Source organism: Chiloscyllium plagiosum, unplaced genomic scaffold (genome assembly GCF_037043375.1).
Source record: "Chiloscyllium plagiosum isolate Xiang-an unplaced genomic scaffold, Cpla_swu_hap1 HiC_scaffold_23, whole genome shotgun sequence".
In the NCBI taxonomy this organism is placed as follows: domain Eukaryota; kingdom Metazoa; phylum Chordata; class Chondrichthyes; order Orectolobiformes; family Hemiscylliidae; genus Chiloscyllium; species Chiloscyllium plagiosum.
This window is the reverse complement of record NW_028270161.1, coordinates 23,487,096-23,508,769: the sequence shown is the minus strand read 5'-3', so window position 1 is coordinate 23,508,769 and position 21,674 is coordinate 23,487,096. Positions and strand designations below refer to the sequence as shown.

General features: G+C 43.5%; 1 pseudogene across 1 annotated transcript; it reads left to right on the top strand.

The window, feature by feature from the left end:
• Positions 1-2,235: 2,235 nt before the first annotated feature.
• LOC148145837 (C-type lectin-like) lies at positions 2,236-21,453 on the top strand (annotated as a pseudogene). The gene is made up of 6 exons (XR_015761210.1): positions 2,236-2,318; positions 2,394-2,476; positions 3,721-3,872; positions 13,842-13,982; positions 14,065-14,172; positions 21,232-21,453. The product of XR_015761210.1 is annotated as a C-type lectin-like (transcript).
• Positions 21,454-21,674: the final 221 nt, after the last annotated feature.

The window sequence follows — 21,674 nt, the reverse complement described above, 5'->3', positions numbered from 1 at the left end:
TATAACTAACTTTATTACAGAAATGAATATCAGGGCATTGGTTTGCTCGCTGAGCTGGTGGGTTTGTCTGTGATCAGTGATCATCAGTGATCCTCCAGTAAAGCGTTGGTGCCCTGTCCCGGTTTCTACTTGTGTGGCTTGGTCTGTGAAGTGGTTGGGATCATTTCCAGATCCATTACTGAGAGGTTGGTAAATGGAGTTTGAATCTATATGTTTGTTAATGGAGTTCCGGCTTGTATGCCAGGCCTCTAGGAATTCCCCCGCATGCTTTTGTTTGGCCTTTCACAGGATGGATACATTGTCCCAGGTGAGCTAGTGTCCCTGTTGTTTGTGTATATGGATACTAGTGATAGCTGGTCAAGTGTTTTGTTACTAATTGGTGCTCATGTTTCCTGGTGGCGAGTTTCTTGCCCGTTTGCCCAACATAATGTTTGTTGCAGATCTTACGGGGTATTTTGTATATTATGTTGGTTCTGCTGGGTATGTGTATGGGATCCTTTAAATTCATCAGTAGTTGTTTTAGTTGGTAGTAGGTTGGTTATGACGAATTTTATAGCAGTTAATTAGAACTAAATGTCTTTTGTATTTTTTAATGCGTATAATTGGCCTAGTGGAAACCGTAAGAGCAATAACGGAATTCGAGAGAGATAGCACATGGAATACAATAAATAGCAGATTACAAGCAGTCCATACGGATAAGCAAGTCTGGGACAGATCTGAAGGAGTATGCCCAGTAGCTCTGGAATATGAATGAAACAGATGCATAGAAAGATCCCAAGGCCTGGAGATTACAATTTTGATTAAACACCATGCGATCATGGGAACTTGGGGCTGCCCTTCATTGATTACGTGTTTCACAGGATTGGGTGTACAGAGTAAGGGGACGGACAAAGTGACCATGATCTATGTGATTATTGTAACACAAAATGTATAAAAATGCTGTATTTGACTGTAACAATCAGAGTGTGTCATTGATCTCTCTTCTGATCTGAGCCACAGGTTAAGGGAGTGACTGGGTTCTCACATCGAGGCCAGATTTGGGGAAGGTCTTTGACCCTCTCCCTGCATTAACCAGCTGTTGCTTGAATAAGAATAAAGTCTGCCACTTGCCTGAATCCTGCCGCCTCCTGAGCCTTTGTCCCCGGTCAGGGGATATGCTCCTACACCTGGTCAGGCTTCATTGCACTGGTGCCTATTGATAGGAGTTTGGACAGAGAAGCAGAGGCACTAATACATGTATCTCTTCAGAAAACGTGCCGACCAGGTATCCCAAAGTTAAATAATCCCATTTGCCAGCATTTGGTCCATATCCCTCTAACCCTTTCCTATTCATGTCCCTGTCCAAATGTTGTTTAAATATTGTAACTGTACCTACCTCTATCACTTCCTGTCACTGCATATTCCATACACACACCATCCTCTGTGCAAAAACATTACCCCTCAGGTTCCCTTTACATCTTTCCCCTCTCACCTTAAACTTATGACACCGAGTTTAGGATTCCCCTACCCTTTGAAAAAGATCTTGGCTATTCACCCTATCCATGCCTCTCATGACTTTATGTAGCTCTATAACTCTCACCCCTCAGCCTCCGACATTCAAGGGAAAAAAAATCTGAGTCTATCCAGCGTCTCCCTATAGCTCCAACCCTCCACTCTCACTATGACTCCATGACTCGACAAAATGGCACAGTGCCAGAGGACTGGAGTACAGCTAATATGGTTTATATATATACACACATGGGGAAACAGAATAAGCCAAGATAACTTACAACAAGTGATTTAAACACATTGTCGGAAAAATAATGAAACAACAACTAATATTTGCCTGTATGTTTAACAGAATAAGACATTCCAAATTTCTTCTGTGGAGCAAGAAATCTAAATTTAACATCAAGTTTTGTGAATATTATCCCTTTAATCTGGGAACTTCATCTCATAATAATAATGCACAATCCTAACTGTTCACATCAATGACATTTATTAAATCTTACTTTCTGAAGTCCATTCATTTACACTATAATTGTGGTGTTGGGAATAGTGACTGCCAATCCCACCTCTCACTCAGTACTCACAATGTCACATCATAAATTCTGGGTGTAGCGCATCAAATAATTTGAACATATTTGAACATCCTCTATTTGAATATCCTCCAGACCCTCCTGTTGACTGTCAGCCACCAATTATTCAACAATAATATTGACATCATGAATGGTTGAGCCAATCAGATTTGAGTCAATGGTTCCATGCTCTTCTGAGCTGATGTTATATATTGGAAGAAGCAATCAAAACCCCATCACTTCCGCTATCTGGGAAAGAAGAGGTAGCAATGGGAGCAGGAAATTCCCACCCCTGTCCTCAGGTATTGATGCTAATGTTGGATGTTTTTCATTTTTCAGATTTGAGAAGAACTTCACTTCAGACATGAAGTTGATTGGAGTTTTGCTGCTGAGTGCATTGCTCATCAGTCATGTGGCAGGTAAATGGATTCTCTTGACTCTAAAAATCCATCATTGCAAATGAAAATCAAGATGGAACATTATGAAGATGAGAGAAGCTGGAATTTGGGCCAGTCAAACTGAATGGGATGAATCCATCTGCAGGTATTGTCTGTTGGCCTGAGACCCTGCAGCTCAGTCACTGTCCTGAAGTATCAGTTAGACACACTCCAACACAAGAGAGGGGGAGGGATACCTACATTGCTTTCTCTCGATCTGGAGGAAGAACACTGTCTGTGAGAAGGTAGAGAATGAGACCTCATAAATAATGATTGGGGCCAAAAGTCAAGTGTTTGAAAAACTGACCAGGGTCTTACAATGCTGAATAGGGATGGGAGTGAATGAAGCATCAGATATATCAGGTGTTAAATGAACAATGTAGAATTCTGAGGGGTGGAAGATAAGCTAAAGGAGATGTTTCAAACATGAAGGAACAGAAGGAATTGGGGAAGTGTGGGAAATGGGACAGTTGAAGGGACTCACTATGGAGTGAGCTCTCATTTTGGGAAGAAACAGGAGAGATATCAGAAACACTGGCATTGACCGTAGCATCATCAGAACAGGACAGACAGAGAAACCGAATGGAACAGACTCCCTACGGAATGTGGCATGGGAGTAAGTGTAATGATGGCATCAGTGGGAGCTGGGGCATTTATCCAGTTCTGCCATTGACAGCGTCACCTCAGAAACAGAAATGTTGAGGAAGGGGAGAGTCTCAGATTAACCATGAAGGCAAATGAAGAGTGAAATTTTGGAGTAAAGTTGATGATATTTTAGGTGGGTTTATAAAATATAAGCTCATCACTAATGAATCATTTAAAGAATTCATGAGAATGACCTCCTCCAGAGTGTTGAGAATGTGAACCTTGCCATTACACAGTGTACCAGAGGCAGACTGTACAGCCCCATTAGGGGGAATTTAGACAAGCCGAAGGGAATGAAGTGATTTGGTGGTAGTGTTGGAGGAAGTGATCAGAATGGTAGGAGACCCCTGGAGGAAATAAACACTGTCTTTGACTAACTGGACTGAGCAGCTTGTTTCTGTGCTGCACTTTCTCTGTATTTCCACATAAACAAACATAGCGTGTGTGAAGGTTATTGCAGTCAGGTGGGAAGTCTCACTCTGAGGCAGGCCCCATTAACCATGTGCTCACCAGTTTCTAGCCTCATGAAGGGGAAATGAACTGTGGATAATGCAATTATTGTGGCTTATTGTAATTTGCAGCTGATCAACTAACTACGTAGAATTCAACACATTCGGATCAGAACCTTGAGAGATTTAGTCCCCCGGCCAAAGGGGATTGTCCTGGTGGCCTCATTTATTTTGGTTGTTGCTACAAGTTTGTTCCTGAGAAAATGTCTTGGATTGATGCTGAGGTAAGTCCTTGGAATCTCCATTGTAAGGTATTGGGGTTGTTCCTCAGTGTTTCTGAAATGACTGAACACAGAATAAAAGAAGCTTCTTGTATATTCCTGGACATTTCTGAATCCGTGTGTTACATTACCTGGGTAACGTGAACTCCATAATATTCTAAATTAAATGGTGAGGACAAGGAGTTGTCACATTGAATCTGCCAGATATTTGGTGTCCCTTAACAAAATAATTTTGCCATATGTTTTGTATGAACCAAGTTTTAAGATCGTCCTGTAACAATTTTAATTTAAGAATTTCCTTTTTTGGATACTTCATGTCAAAATGATTTTCTGTATTCCAATTGAATATACTGTGACTTTACACATGTATTGTTGTAGTGATGGTCACTGAAGTTCATTGTTCAGAATTTTTGTGATTACAATCTTTACTGCTGTGACAGGTGTTTCTTCAATGTGATTGAGGAATTTAGAACGTTATTTGTAGAATGTGAACTTTCCTTCCCTGTATTGGCTATAACGCGATTCCAGCCCCATTATTTTAAATAATGCGGCTGTTGCACGATTTTGTTACAACGTGAGAATGGAACCACTGTGTTATATCAGAACTGACTTGTATTATGCTCAACTTTGAAGTCGGTCCCCTACTTTAAAGATTAAAGAGATAGGAAGGTGATTCAAGGAACAAAAGGCCTTTCAGTTATGAAGGTAACTCTCACAAAGGAAGTTATTTTGTTATTAAAATGCTGAGAGGAATAGATATTGTTGGGAAGTCTCCAACCTGCTCGACAGGATTTCCACAAAAACCCCAGAGTATCGGAGGCTGAGGGGTGACACTATAGAAGTTTAAAAAATCATGAGGGACATGGATAGGGTGAATAGACAAGGTCTTTTTCCTTGGGTTGGGGGCGTCCAAAAGGAGAAGGCACAGGATTAAGGTGGGAGGGAAAGATTTAAAAAGGACCTAAGAGGTAACATTTTTCCACAGAGCATTGTGCGTGTATAGAATGAGCTGCCATAGGAAGTGGTGGTGATGGGTACAATTAGAAGCATCTGGATGGGCATATAAATAGGAAGGGTTCAGAGGGATATGGGCCAAATGCTGACAAATGGGACTCTGTCAGATTGGGATGACTGCTTGGCACAGACGAGTTGAACTGAAGGCTCTGTTCCCATGCTGTATGACTCTGTGACAAGTGGGTAAGGTGGTAAAGAAGGGTTACAATCTGCTTACCTTCATCTGTGGGGGCACTGGGGATAAAACTGGGCAAGTCACTTTGCAGTTGAATAAAACTTCAGTTAGGCCACATTTGAACTATTGTGTGCAGTTCCGGTTGCCACATGATAGGAATGATGTGGAGGCTTTGGAAAGAGTGCAAAAGAGGATATTACTGCATTGGAATGTATTAGCTGTAAGGAGAGGTAAGGCAATCTTGGATTGTTTTCAGGAGAGCATCAGAGGCTGAGAGCTGATGTGACAAAAGTATCTAAAATTATGAGAGGCATGGATAGGGAGGATAGTTGGAATCTTTATCCAAGGGTTCAAAGGTCAAGTACTGGGTGGGGTGAGGTGGGAAAGTTTCAAGGATACTGCAATCTTTTTTATACAAAGGACAGTGGACATCTGATACATGTTAGAGCTATTTAGACAGACACATGACCAGGCAGAGAATAGAGGAAACCTCCTAAATGCAGGCAGATGGGAGGAGTCTAGAATGACATCGTGGTCATCACAGAAATGGTGGGCTGAAGGGCCATTTCCTATGCTATATTGTTCTGTTCTATGTTTGGATTTTTTAAAAAATGTTTTACCTTCCACTGGAGCTGTAGCAGGTAAATGAAGTGGGATAATTTATTTAGAGCCTTTAGTGGTTAGGATTTCCATGTTATTTCATCTTTAGCATTATTTTGAAAGTGTTATAAATATGTTAGATTGAATAATGATCTGAAATAATAAATCTGTGCATATGCATTGCATTTCCTGTCCACACTTTGAGTTAAATTTTATAATGGGAAAATACTTAGGTATAGGTAAAAGAAAAATTAATTCCTGTACTTATCTCTCCCAGGATAATTAACAAATTCCAGTCGAGCAATCCACAGCAATGGAAAAGGGTATCTCAGGACTCAATTTTAAACTCTCATCCCTCATTTTACATTGCATTAATGGGGAGGGGGTGTGGCCTTATTTTCCTCTCTCTCGTCTCAGTCCTGGAATGCACCCGTTCTGGTTGACTCTCCCCTCCTTTCCTGGGGGGAAGCTCCCTGAGACTCCCAACCTGCACTCCAATACTCAGTTTCAGTATAACCCCAGCTCTCAGCGATACCCAAGATCACCAAGCTAGTCTTACCCTGGGATTCCACACACTCCACCCCCAGAACCAATCTTCCTCAGCTCCATCCAGCAAACACCGCTTGTGAGCTTTTCAATCCCAACTTCTGAGCTGAACTGAAGTATTCATGCTCATGGGCTTGTTCTGAGGCCAGACTCCAGCCCCTATCACGGAATCAGCAACTTTCTCATTCTCCAAGATTTTTCCTGAATCAAACACTGAGCTGCCTGTTAATTCCTGACGTTCTCCCTGAGTTTGGTGGAATAGCACAGAGCGATCCAACTCATATGGAGTCCCCGACACAGATTCTGTGTATTCAGCTGCCTTCCTGCAGTGCACACAGTTACAGCATTGCTAAAATAGAGCTGGCTTCAGTTACTGACTGTCTCCCATGTTCCCCATCTTTTCTAACCAACCTTCAAACTCCTTCAGTGACTCTCACATTATTCTGAGCGACTGATTGAAAATCTAACAACATGCTCCTCTCCTAATACTGGACAGAATTAATGCTCTTAATATTTTGAAACTGTTAATTGTAGTATTCTTAAAACTGAGTGTACCCTGAAAGTTACATTCTCCAGAATTCTGGTATTAGGACAAATTAAATGGAATAACATGTCATGGATTCAAGCGCAGAGTCCTCATTCTCAGGGAATACATTTCCTCCTAATTTCAACATTCATTTTCAATCTGCAATCCCCCTCAGGCTGAATCTTACATTTGTTGGCTAAGGGTCAGTTTCATTGAGTCTCATGGAGGGTTTCTCTCATTGAAGCTGAGTGAGATCTCTTTTCCTGGGGCAGGGCAGAAAAGGGAAATCTGGCACCTCCCCTTTGCAGACAGGGACCTGGAGTTCCTGGTGGTGGGAAGGTGCAGAGTTGGAATATTAACTACCCCCAGCACTGGCAGTGGAAACTATGATACCGGACCCTGCCAGTCCACTCCAATGTTGCCAAACAGGTCAGTGGACTCTCTGCCATCTGGAGGAATGCCCAGCAGTGTAGGAGAGAGGGCTATGGTCTCCTCCATCCTGCCAGGGTAAGTGCCACCATTGCTTCTCTAGTACCTCACACTCATTCTCAACCCATGTATCCACCTCCCACCAAGGCTCATACTCTCACTGTACATCAAAGACCAAAGAACAATATAGCACAGGAACAGGTCCTTCGGCCCTTCAAACCTGTGCCGGCACATTTTGCCCTTCCATACTAAAACTGCCCTCACTAACAGGATCTGTATCCCTCTATTCCCTTACTGTTCATTGATTCATCCAGGTGTTTCTTGAATACAGCTATTGTGTCTGCTTCCACCACCTCCTCTGGCAATGTAAGCCAGGCACTCATTACCCTTGGTGTGAAAAACCTGCCTCACACATCTCTTTTAAATTTCCCTCCCCCTTGCACCTTGAACCTGTGTCATCCAGTAACTGACCCCTTCACCCTGGAAAAAAGCTTCATACTTTCCACTCTATCCACATTGTTAACAATCTTATAAACTTTTATCAGGTCACCCCTCAACCTCCTGTGTTCGAGTGAAAACAAACCCAGTCGATCCAACTTTTCTTCAAAGCTAAAATCCCCCATACCAGGCAACATCTTGGTAAACCTTTTCTGTACCCTCTCCAAAGCATCCACTTCCTTCTGGTAGTGTGGTGACCAGAACTGTCCGCAATATTCCAAGTGTGGCCTAAGTAAAGTTCTATAAAGCTGCAGCATAACTTGTCTATCCTTATACTCAATGCCCCTCCCAATGAAGGCATGCATGGCATAAGCCTTTCTTCCTACCTTATCTTCCTACGTTGCCACCTTCAGTGATATGTGGCCCTGCACACCCAGATCCCTCTTCATATTAATAGTCCCAAAGGTTCTGCCAGTCACTGTTTAATTTCCAACTGCCCTTAGCTTTCCAAAATGCATCATCTCACATTTTTCTGTATTAAACTCCTTCAGCCATTTTTCTGCCCGTGCCTCCAACTGATCTATACCCTGCTATATCCTCTGACAGTTCTCCTCACTATCCGCAACTCCACCAATCTTTGTATGGCCTGCAAACCTACCCGTTAGACCAGCTACATTTTCCTCCAAATAATTTATGTAGATCATGAACAGCAGAGGTCCCAGCACTGATCCCTGTCGAACACCACTAATCACAGCCTTCCATTCCAAAAAGCATCCTTCCACCACGACCCTCTGTCTCCTATGACTAACCCAGTTCTGTATGCATCTTGACAGCTCACCCCGATACCATGTGACTTCAATGTTTGTACCAGTCTGCCATGACAACCATTATCAAAAGCTTTACTGAATTTGTTGTAGACAACATCAACCATGTTTCCCTCATCAGTTATCTTTGTCACCACCTCAAATAACACCTCTTCCTTTTTAACAGTAACTTGGTTTAGAAACTCAACACTCCCTTCCCTGAGATCATCCTCCACCAATTTCTTCTCTTTGGTGAATACTGACACAAAGTATTTATTTCGGACCTGACCTACCTCTTTTGGCTCCACATATAGATTCCCTCCTATGTCCGTGAGTGGGCCAACCCTTTCCCTGGCTAAAACCCTCTTCCTTCTTTATGTATGTATTAAAAAGTCTTATGTTCTCCTTCATCCTGTTTGTGAATGACTTTTCATGACTCCTTTTAGCCACTCTAATTCCTGGTTGAAGTTCTTTCCTCTTTTCCTTATATACTTCAAGGACGTCATCAGTTCCTATCCTCTTAAGACCTTACGTACGCTTCCTTTTACTTTTTGACTAAGATCATAACGTCCCTGGTCATCCAAGGTTCATGTAACGTGCTGTACTTATTCTTTATTCTCCCAGGAATGTGCTCCTCCTGAACTCTTATCAACTGACACTTAAAATACTCCCATGTGTCCGATGTACATTTACCCTCAAACAGCTGCCTCTAAGCCACATTCTCCAGTTCCTGCCTACTGATGTTGTAGTTCACTTCCTCCAATTTAACAGCTTCATCTGAGGACTGCTGTTATTCCTATCCATGAGTATCTTAACACTCACAGTATTATGTTCACTACTCCCGAAATGCTCCCCCACTGAAACTTCGCTCACCTGGCTGTACTCATTTCCCAAAACCAGGTCCAGTATCACCCCTTTCCTGGTTGGACTGGTCACAAATTGTGTCAAGAAACCTTCCTGAATGGTCCTTACATCGAACGGCAGTGGACATTCAAAGGCCCAAATGGCCAATGCCTGCATCAATCTTCTCTGTTTGTCTGTTTCCATCCAATTAGGGTCAGTGAGTGAGCACTCAGACAGAGAGCCAACCGGCTGAAGATGCAGCCTGGTGCAGTCCAGCAGCTGGTGTGTGTCCCTGAGCACACAATGTCTTTGCTGCAGCATTACAATGGTAGATGTCAGTGTGTTGCTGAGGTGCAGCATTGAAAGGCAGAAGCACAATGTAATGGGATTGGAGATGTACCATGAAGGATTTTAGACACTAGCACATGTGAGATGCTAGTACCTGTGGCACTTTGTGTAGTAATGGTTCTTGCAGTCACTCAGAGTTTTCTGGGGGTGGAAGAAGCGACTTTGGGGTTTTACAAAAGATGGACAAGGAAAAGCTGCTTGGATTAGCAGTCAAGCTGGAGTTGGAGCTGCCTCCTTCCATGAGGAAAGGGGAGATAATTACAGCAATAGCTCAGCATTTAGATTTGCTGGAAACACCATCAGAATCTTTGGAGATGGCTAAAGTTCAACTGAAAATGAAACAGCTTGAGTTAGAGGCAAAAGACTAGGAATGGGTAAAAGAAATGAAACTGTTTGAATTCTGATTAAAAGCAGAAAGAGGAAAAGAATAAATCACTTTAACAGAACAAAAAGAAGACATGAAGAGAGAGAAAAGAGAGGGAGGAAAGGAAGAAAGAGAGGGAGGTTGAACTTCATAAATTGGCTCTTGGACAGGAACATCAGCTGTAAAGGATGGAGATGAAGGCTGAGGGTCAGATTAGTCAGGAAGGGCGTGAGGATGAGCAAACCCATGATAACCAAAGGCCTGTTCGGGATCTGATTAAATATATTCAAGCATTGCCTAAATTTGACGAGAAGGATGTAAGAGCCTTTTTCATCTCATTTGAGAAGGCGGCTAAAGAAATGAAGTGGCCAGTGACCATGTGGGTTATGTTGATCCAAACAAAACTTGCAGGTAGAGCTCATGAGGGTTTTGCATCACTATCAGGGGAGGAATCTCGGGCATTTGAGGAGGTGAAGACAGACACTGTAAGAGCATATAAGCTTGTGTCACAAGCCCACTGACAGCATTTCAGGAATCTAAGGAAAGATCCTGGTGAAACCAACATTGAGTTTGAAATGATCAAACAAAGTAATTTTCATCGGTGGATCAGTGCATTAAAAATAAAACAAATCTATGACGCTCTTAGAGAGTTGATTATTTTGGACGAGTTCAAAAATTCACTTTCTGAGTTTGTGAGAACTCATGTGGAAGAGCAGAGAGTTAAAACGGCATGATGAGCAGCTGAAATGGCTGATGGTTATGAGCTGGTTCATAAATCAACAAAAAAAATAGTACTACAATTCTTGGGATTGAGTGGATTTTATCGGATATCCATGCCGAATTTTAGCAGTGTGGCTGCTCCACTCTCTGAACTGCTAAAGAAAGTCAAGAAGTTTCAGTGGACAGCAAACTGTCAGAAGGCATTTGACAGTCTTAAAGCTGTGTTAACCACTGCCTCAGTGTGAGCCGCACCGAATTACACAAAGCCATTCAAGATGAGTATCGATGTGAGTGAAATGGGTGTCGATGCTGTGCTCTTACAGAAAGACAACAAGAAGATAGGAAGACCTATCGGGTGTTTCTCCAAGCAATTGAACATTCTTCAGCAGAAATATTCAACAGTTGAGAAGGAGACGTTGAGCTTGGTGTTGGCGTAATAACATTTCAATGTTTTTGTTCCTAGTAATGTATCTGAGACAATCATATACACAGATCATAACCCACTGAAGTTTGTGGAGAAATTTTAGGACAAAAATTCCAGACCGCTTAGATGGAGCTTGTTGTTATAGCCATTCAATTTGAAAATGGTGCATGTGGCAGGGTGGCACAGTGGCACAAGGGTGGCACAGTGGTTAGCACTGCTGCCTCACAGCGCCAGAGACCCGGGTTGAGTTCCCACCTCAGGCAACTGTCTGTGTGGAGTTTGCACATTCTCTCCATGTCTGCGTGGGTTTCCTCCAGGTGCTCCGGTTTCCTCCCACTGTCCAAAAATGTGCAGGCTAGGTGAATTGGCCACACTAAATTGCCCGTAGTGATAGGTGAAGGGCTAAATGTAGGGTAATTAGTCTGGGTGCGTTGCTCTTCAGAGGGTCGGTGTTGACTTGTTGGGCCGAAGGGCCTGTTTCCACACTGTAAGTAATCTAAAACGTGATTGCTGACTGATTGTCGATACTTGGATGACAAACAGAGGCGTTCAGTGTGTAAGGTATAGGGTTAAAATTGTGCAGAATAAGGGAACAAGTGTTGCTTCTGCAAAAGCTTACATTATAAAATTAGGCTGCACATGCCAATACTGAACAGTGAGAAGCTGTTATCTATGACTAATAGAATTATTTATGACTAATAGGGCAGAGCAACCATGTAGCAGGATGTACCAGGCATAGGAAAACAGAAGGAGCGAAAACAGGTAGAATTATCTATGACTAATAGGGCAGAGTGACCATGTAGCGGGATGTACCAGTAACAGGAGAATAGTGTGCCAGTCTCAGGAGGGATGTGGCCAATGGATGGAATTTAGTTTGGCAGGATGATCGCACAAAGACAGCAAACTATGCCAGGATAGTTACATATAAGGAATGAGATAAATAAGAGTAAGGGGCGACAGGCTTAGAGTAATGGGAGAAGTAAACAGAGGCGGAGAGAAGCTAGACAAAGGTGGAGTGAAGCCAGAGCTTGTGATAGGCTACGCGCTACGGCAAAGTAACCAATGGGGTGAAAGGGGAGGACCGAGAGACACACCTGAACAGCATAAATCAGAATGTAACCCTCAGATCGGGGTGCTTACTCATTCGGCACCCGTTCTTGCAAGTACGTATCAATAAAATTCGCTGCTTCAGAATTTGACTCGGACTGAAATTTATTAATATGTGAGTTTTGTTTCTCACAAGTGGCAGGACTGAAACAGAATATAGTCGTGCATGTTTATAGCCAATGTAACGTATCTGTGTATTGTAGTGTACTAACAATTTAAGATTAAGTAATTTTAAAATGGATCCATCTTTGGATATTGACAGATTTTTTTTAAAGTGGGGAGGTGTGATGGTACTGCTCCCTTAACATGGTTATGTTGTCCTTGGTTTATTTCAAAAGGGGTCATAAAGGCAGAGGTTCAAATATGCCTGGAAATACCTACTTGAGAAGGCTTTTAAGTATTTCTTTGAAAACACTTGTACAATGAAAGGGGAGTGGCCAGTTCTCCCAGTTCAGGGTCTGGTTTGGTTTGGTTTGAGCAAGCTGTCTGTCTGAAGCTGCTGGTCAACAAAAAAGCTCCATGCTGACCCTCTCTCTCTCTCTCTGACATCTCTCTCCTGTCAGAACCTGTGTTTGACTTACCTGTTTTGCCAATGGGGTGTTTAAGGGATATTGCAAATATTTGGAACAGCATTATTAAGTTGCCATGGAGCCGATTGGGTTTTCCGATAGGTTAAGTTATTCAAAATCTGGTTCTTTTTTGTTCATGTTTCATTCAGTCATCTGTAAATAAATCCTGCTTTGTTTAAAGCTGAGTGGTTGGACCAGCCCCATCACTCCTAGAATATCCACAAAGACCTGCTTAAAACAACCAGCAACTTTAGGGTCTGGGTTACCTTCTTGAAACATTTTGAGGGGGTCTGGCATGGTCCATAACACAGGCAACTTACCACAACCCAGTGAGAATCTCACTTCATTGTTGAGCAATTTGTTTAAAGTTGCAGAGAGTTGTTCCTGATATCAAGATAGACCTTGCTGGACCTCTCACATGTTTCTGCCACATTTCTCACCATACCCCTTTTTGGTTCAGGCCCTGACAAGATTCTGCCATTGTCTGTACATTTGAGCTTGAACCAGAATCACTGATTATGTAACTTTACAATCCCTACAGCAACAACCTGTTAAATTCCGGAGAACATATCACTGAGTCACATGATCTCCTGAGAATACGATCTAAAGTCGACAAGCATCGATGTGCTGTGGTCTGTCATTGTGAGAAATGTGTTGCTGTCAATGTGGTCACTGCACAGTGACATGGACTGCAGTGACTGTCCACATTTGGATTGACAGCTGTGTGTGGATAAAACTTGGGGAGAACAGGAAACACAATGTCACAGACAGAGCGTTCGAGCACAAGCCCAGCCCAATATCAGCTGTTACACAGAAGCTGCCTACATTTCTATCTGATGGTTTGAAGCCACACTGAGATTGGTCCCAAATCCTCAGCCTCAGTGTGGCACCATTCACTGAAGCTTGGAGTCAGCCCATATCAGGTCCTTGTGGACATGCAATCATGGGGTTGTAGTTTTATTGTCTGGAAAGAGTTTCTATTTAGAGCCTGGTCAATTTTCTCATTCCAATAGGTTCTGTAAAAATGTTAACAAGTAACAAGTTGCCTTTGTAATTTACTCCCAAGCTGCATTGCCAAGAGCTGGCTCCAGGCGGCCATCTTGCTTCCCTGCACTGGATGGAGCAGAATAACGTTCTTGCAGAAATGATACAGAAATCCCAAAACAACTTAGGCCCAGCTTGGATCGGGTTGAGTGACACCTACAAGGTAATGTTGCTCCTGTTATTGCATCAAGTTATTAAGGTGAGAGAAGTACATATTGTTAAATGATATGAGTTTACTTCCACAGGAGGGGACTTTCCCATGGAGCGATGGATCTGCATCAGATTTTATGTTTTGGGCTGAAGGTGAACCCAATGATAAAGATCAAAGTGAGGACTGTGTGCACTTTTCTTAAGTAAGTCAATAAATTCCAGTGTGATGGAAAGGGTGGCCTCCAGGAAAATATTTCCTGGAAAATAGTTCATTGGATTAGATTTTGACAGGGCTCTACTTCAGCTGCTTGGCTGTCACTTTGCAAGTAAAACTGTTAAAAGGAGGAGAGTAATGGGCCTTGTGGTTTGGAGTACAGAACATACTCTGGGAGTAACATTAACATTTTCTCCTTCTGCTCAATTGTCTGTCTCTATGGGTTCCACAGTGACATGGTTATACCAACACCAGCCTTGCAACTGGTTCATGTTTAATGAGCTGATCCTGTCACATACCAGGCTGCAGCCGTGCTCCCAGTGAGCAGTACACAACATTCTGAGGAACAGTATCAATTGTCCCAGATCCAGCCCTCACTTTATTAATGCATCAAACAACCCTCCCTCTCTCCACAGGCATTTGTTGACTATCCGATTTAAAATTATATAATCCAGACAGATTATTCTAAACTGAAATCCCATGGACTACTCCAATTATCTGAAGGCACGGTGACAGACTGTTTAACCCTGTGGCAGTCTTTGCTGTCCACGTACACAGGAGAATCTAAAGTAAAATTAGAAAGTCTCCCAGGATATTTACAAACTCTACACCTTGACGGCTCTTATTCCTACCTATTCTGGTCTGTCTGGTTTACTCTGTCTATCTACAATGAGATAGACTCAATTGCCCTTTCTTGAAGAAAGGTCCATGACAAATCAAAGCAAGAATAGGATTAGTTCACAAGCTGACCCTTGTACTTAGAATCACAAGTGACCCAGATAACATGGACCTGTCCAAGGATCAGACTGTATCATGTGATCAGCCTGCTCCATTTCAGCTTGCTCCAGCCAGAGATCAAACAACTCCTGTTCCTGAGAGAGCTCGCTATCGCCCTGGGGCTCATTCCCTTATACTCCATTTCCTTGTCAGCAGCCAGTGTGATCAAACCTTGACACTGTCCTGTCTTCAGTGACTGGTCAGTTTGACCACAGGCAAACATCACAACAGTGTCATCTAACACAGTCTGTTCATCTTCCATTCAGTAAGATAATTGCTTGTTTTCTCTGGAAAGTTCAACATTACTGAACTTTGACCTCAGGCCAGTCTATTCAGGTTTTTCATACAAGATATTTCCTTACAGCATTGATTTCATTGAATGAACCATCTGACATTTAAACAGCATAACCTTGTGGCTTATTGACAAAAGGTGATCACACCTCCCGTGCACTCTGAGATAACTACACAGAGATTGGTATCCCCATCACCCTGTCATCTATTATTTACAGATGGAGAGACCTTGATATTGATCCGGCTCCCTTAAAACCACCTCTCAGAGTATACAGGACATCTGACACTCCTGTTCTTACCTGTCAGCCAGAGCTCCCTGATTGATCCAAGAACATGGAATATAAAACAATGTTGCACAGTACAGGCCCTTCGGTCCTCAACAATGTGCTCGCCTTTTATCCTTCTCTAAAATTAGACTAGCCGACATGCCCTTCATTGTGTTATCATTCATGTTGAGAGTGTGGTGCTGCCAAGGCACAGCAGGTCAGGCAGCATCCGAGGAGCAGGAGATTCGACATTTCGGGCAAAAGCCCTTTGAATCACTTAAGTGTCCATAATGTATCTGACTCTACTTCCACTGCTGGCAGTGTATACCACACACTCACCACTCTCTGTGTAAAGAATCTACCTCTGATAACTCTCCTAAACCTCCCTCCAATTACCTTAAGATTATGCCCCTCATGTTAGACATTTCCACAATGGGAAAAAGTCTCTGACTATCCACTCTATCTATACCTCTCAATATCTTGTACACCTCTATCAAATCACCTCTCACCCTTCTTCACTCCAATGAGAAAAGCCCTAGCTCCCTCAACATTCCTTCATAAGACATGCCCTCCAGTCCAGGCAGCATCCTGGTAAATCTCCTCAGCACCCTCTTTAAAGCTTCCACATCTTTCCTATAATGAGGCGACAAGAACTGAACACAGTATTCCAGGTGCGTTCGAACTAGGGCTCATTAGAGCTGCAGCATAACCTCACGGCTCTTCAACTCAACCCCCCTGCGAATGAAAGCCAAAACACCGCACACCTTCTTAACAACCCTATCAACTTCGATGGCAACTTTGAGGGATCTATGGACATGGACCTCAGGATCCCTCTGTTCCTCCACACTGCGAAGAATCCTGCCTTTAACTCCATATTCAGCTTTCAAACTTGACATTCCAAAATGAATCACTTCACACTTTTCCAGTTTGAACTCCATCTGCCACTTCTCAGCCCAGTTCTGCACCCTGTCAATGTCCCGTTGCAACCTACAACAGCCCTCCACACTATCCACCAGTCCACCAACATTCATGTCATCAGTAAACTTACAAACCCAACCTTCCAGTTCCTCATCCAAGTCATTTTAAAAATTACAAACAGCAGTGATCCCAGAACCAATCCCTGTGGAACACCACCGGTCACTGAGCTCCAGGCTGAATACATTCCATCTACCACTATCTTTTATAGCCAGCCAATTCGATATCCAGACAGCCAGATTTCCCTATATCCCATGCCTCCTTACTTTATGAATGAGCCTACCATGGGTAACTTTATCAAACACCTTGCTAAAATCCATGTACACCACATCCACTGCTCTGCCTTCATCAACATGTTCTGTCACATCCTCAAATAATTCAATAAGGTTTGTGAGGCATTACCTGCCCCTCACAAAGCCATGCTGACTATCTCTAATCAAACTATGGGTTTCCAAGTAATCATAAGTCCTGTCCCTCAGAATTCTCTCCAGTTCTTTGCCCACAACTGATGTAAGTCTGACTAGTCTGTAATTCTCAGGGTTATCCCTATTCTCTTTCTTGAACAAGGGAATACCATTTGCCACCTTCCAATCATCTGGTACTACAGTGGACAGTAAGGAAGCAAAGATCATTGCCAAAGGTGCAGCAATCTCTTCCCTCACTTGTTATAGTAACCCAGGGTATATCCTGTCTGGCCCAGGGGACTTACCTATTCTTACATTTTTTTAAAATTTCAGCACATCCTCCTTCATAACGTCAACATGTTCTACCATATCTGTCTGTTTCATGCTATCCTCAGAAACGTCAAGGTCCCTCTCAGTAGGGAATACTAATGCCAAGCATTCATTAAGGACCTTCTCCACTTCCTCCAACGCCAGGTGCAAGTTCCCTCCACGATCACTGGTCAGACCTATCCTCACTCTGGCAATTCCTCTTATTCGTCACGTAAGGGTAGATTGTCTGTGGGTTTTCCTTAATCCTAACCGCTAAAGCTTTTTCAAGCCCCCTTCTAGCTCTAAATCCATCCTTCAGTTCCTTCCTGACTACCTTGTAACCCTCCAAAACCCTGTCCGATCCTTGCCTCCTCAACCTGAAGTAAGCTTCCTTTTTCCTCTTGACTAGATGTTCCACATCCCTTGTCACTCAAGGTTCCTTCACCCTACCATCCCTTCCTTGCCTCAGTGGGACAAACCTGAGCAGCAGTATCAGCAGGTGCTTCCGAAACAACCTCCACATTTCTGTTGAGCATTTCCCTGAGAACATCTGATCCAGAATAACAGCCCAATCAGTGAACTCTTATTCTATGAGGTCCACCTGGCTGACATCGTTACAATCACAACCCACAGTGTCTGTTTTTAGAACATAGAACATAGAACAATACAGCACAGAACAGGCCCTTCGGCCCACGATGTTGTGCCAAACATTTGTCCTAGCTTAAGCACCTATCCATGTACCTATCCAATTGCCGCTTAAAGGTCGCCAATGATTCTGACTCTGCCACTCCCACAGGCAGCGCATTCCATGCCCCCACCACTCTCTGGGTAAAGAACCTACCCCTGACATTCCCCCTATACCTTCCACCCTTCACCTTAAATTTATGTCCCCTTGTAACACTCTGTTGCACCCGGGGAAAAAGTTTCTGACTGTCTACTCTGTCTATTCCTCTGATCATCTTATAAACCTCTATCAAGTCACCCCTCATCCTTCGCCGTTCCAATGAGAAAAGGCCTAGCACTCTCAACCTATCCTCATACGACCTATTCTCCATTCCAGGCAACATCCTGGTAAATCTTCTCTGCACCCTCTCCAAAGCTTCCACATCTTTTCTAAAGTGAGGCGACCAGAACTGCACACAGTACTCCAAATGTGGCCTAACCAAGGTCCTGTACAGCTGCAACATCACTTCACAACTCTTGAATTCAATCCCTCTGCTAATGAACGCTAATACACCATAGGCCTTCTTACAAGCTATATCCACCTGAGTGGCAACTTTCAAAGATCTATGAACATAGACCCCAAGATCCCTCTGCTCCTCCACCTTACAAAGAACCCTACCGTTAACCCTGTATTCCACATTCTTATTTGTCCTTCCAAAATGGACAACCTCACACTTGACAGGGTTGAACTCCATCTGCCACTCCTCAGCCCAGTTCTGCATCATATCTAAGTCCCTTTGCAGCCGACAAGAGCCCTCCTCACTATCCACAACTCCACCAATCTTCGTATCGTCTACAAATTTACTAACCCACCCTTCGACTCCCTCTTCCAAGTTATTAATAAAAATTACAAACAGCAGAGGACCCAGAACTGATCCCTGCAGAACTCCACTTGTAACTGGGCTCCAGGCTGAATATTTACCATCTACCACCCCTCTCTGACTTCGACCGGTTAGCCAGTTTTCTATCCAACTGGCCAAATTTCCCTCTATCCCATGCCTCCTGATTTTCCGCATAAGCCTACCATGGAGAACCTTATCAAATGTCTTACTAAAATCCATGTATACTACATCCACTGCTCTACTCTCATCCACATGCTTGGTCACCTCCTCAATGAATTCAATAAGACTTGTGAGGCAAGATCTACCCTTCACAAATCCATGCTGGCTGTCCCTAATCAAGCAGTGTCTTTCCAGATACTCATAAATCCTATCCCTCAGTACCCTTTCCATTACTTTGCCTACCACCGAAGTAAGACTAACTGGCCTGTAATTCCCGGGGTTATCCCTATTCCCTTTTTTGAACAGGGGCACAACATTCGCCACTCTCCAGTCTCCTGGTACCACCCCCGTTGACAGTGAAGACGAAAAGATAATTGCCAACGGTTCTGCAATTTCCTCTCCTGCTTCCCACATAATCCTAGGATATATCCCGTCAGGCCCGGGGGACTTGTCTATCCTCAAGTTGTTCAAAATGTCCTTACAAGTATCTCTTCTAGCTTACCAGTCCAATTCTTCTAGCTTATCAGTCCGTTTCACACTGTCCTCTTCAACAATACGGTCCCTCTCGTTTGTAAATACTGAAGAAAAGTACTCATTCAAGACCTCTCCTATCTCTTCCGACTCAATACACAGTCTCCCACTACTGTCCTTGATCGGACCTACCCTCGTTCTCGTCATTCTCATGTTTCTCACATACGCAGAAAATGCCTTGGGGTTATCCTTGATCCTACCCGCCAAAGATTTTTCATGCCCTCTCTTAGCTCTCCTAATCCCTTTCTTCAGGTCCCTTCTGGCTATCCTGTATCCCTCCAATGCTCTGTCTGAACCTTGTTTCCTCAACCTTATGTAAGCCCCCTTCTTCCTCTTTACAAGACATTCAACCTCCCTCGTCAACCAAGGTTCCCTCACACGACCATTTCTTTCCTGCCTGACAGGTACATACATATCAAGGACATGTCGTATCTGTTCCTTGAAAAAGTTCCACATTTCCACGACATCCTTCTCTGACAGCCTATGCTCCCAACTTATGCTCCTCAGATCCTGTCTTACAGCATCATATTTACCCTTCCCCCAATTGTAAAACCTACCCTGTTGCACGCACCTATCTCTCTCCATAACCAAGGTGAAAGTCACAGAATTGTGGTCACCATCACCAAAATGCTCACCCACTAACAAGCCCATCACTTGTCCTGGTTCGTTACCAAGTACCAAATCCAATAGGGCCTCCCCTCTGGTCGGGGAGAAAGTGAGGGCTGCAGATGCTGGAGATCAGAGCTGAAAATGTGTTGCTGGAAAAGCGCAGCAGGTCAGGCAGCATCCAAGGAACAGGAGAATCGACGTTTCGGGCATAAGCCCTTCTCACCGCCCCATCCAATCTACTTGATCTAAAGAGCTTCCAATCAATATTTGGGAAGTTGAAATCGCCCATGACTACTACCCTGTGGCTTCTGCACCTTTCCAAAATCTGTTTCCCAATCTGTTTCTCCACATCTCTGCTGCTATTGGGGGGCCTATAGTAAACACCCAACAAGGTGACTGCCCCTTTCCTATTTCTGACTTCAGCCCATACTACCTCCAAAGGCAGATCCCCCTCGAACTGCCTTTCTGCAGCTGTTATACCATTTCTAATAAGCAACGCCACCCCTCCTCCTTTTTTACCACCCTCCCTAATCTTACTAAAACATCTGTAACCAGGAACCTCCAACAACCATTCCTGTCCCTCTTCTATCCACGTTTCCGTGATGGCCACAACATCGTAGTCCCAGGTACCGATCCACGCCTTAAGTTCACCCACCTTATTTCTGATACTCCTTGCGTTGAACTACACACACTTGAACCCATCTCTGTGTCCGCTAGTATTCCCTGTCAGTGCTACCTTCTCCACAGCCTCCCTACATTCTTGGACATCCTGACAAACAGCTAACCTACTTGCTGGACTACAAGTCCGGATCCCATCCCCCTGCCAAATTAGTTTAAATCCCCCCGAAGAGTGCTAGCAAACCTACCTCCCAGGATATTGGTGCCCTTCAGCCAGATACAGTAACAACCCTCACAATATTTAATCCAAACACTCATCCCTTCAGAGAATAGTGAAACCATCATCAAACCAATTGATCTTTCAATAGAACAAGTTTCATTTTTTTTCCCTCATTGTGGCTGACCCAGCAAATTTAAGGTTACGACAAATATCCTAAATAAGGCAACAGGGAAAAAGACAAGATCATTGGTGCTCCCAAAAACACAGAAGGAATCAATCGCACAAATAGTTGTTTGATTTAATGAATGCTTTTCTTTCCTCCAGGCAATTCACTTTATTGGAACGATGAATCTTGTCATTTGAAACGGTCTTTCCTTTACTCCTACAAACTGCTGTATCCCTGCTGGGAGTGAAAGAATCTATCGCTGCTCCATGGATCCTGTCTGGGAGTGGATGTAGTGCCTCAATCTGCTTGTAGTTGCGATCACAGCCAATGAGGACTGTACTGACTTAGTTTCTCAGCCAAGAATAAAAATTGCATCATGAGTTGTGTGTTTGTTACTGTGAGTCTAGTTTATAGCAGCCTTCCTGTCCCACTGATGCTTTCCACCCATCTGTCCTTTCAATCCTATACTGGGGAGGAGACAGCAGAACAGGGACATGGATAATTTTATAATCAATTTCCACAATGTGGGTATTACTGCAGGGTCCAACTCTATTCCCCTTTGGGAAGGTGCTGACTGTGAGCTTCCTTCTTGAATTAGAGC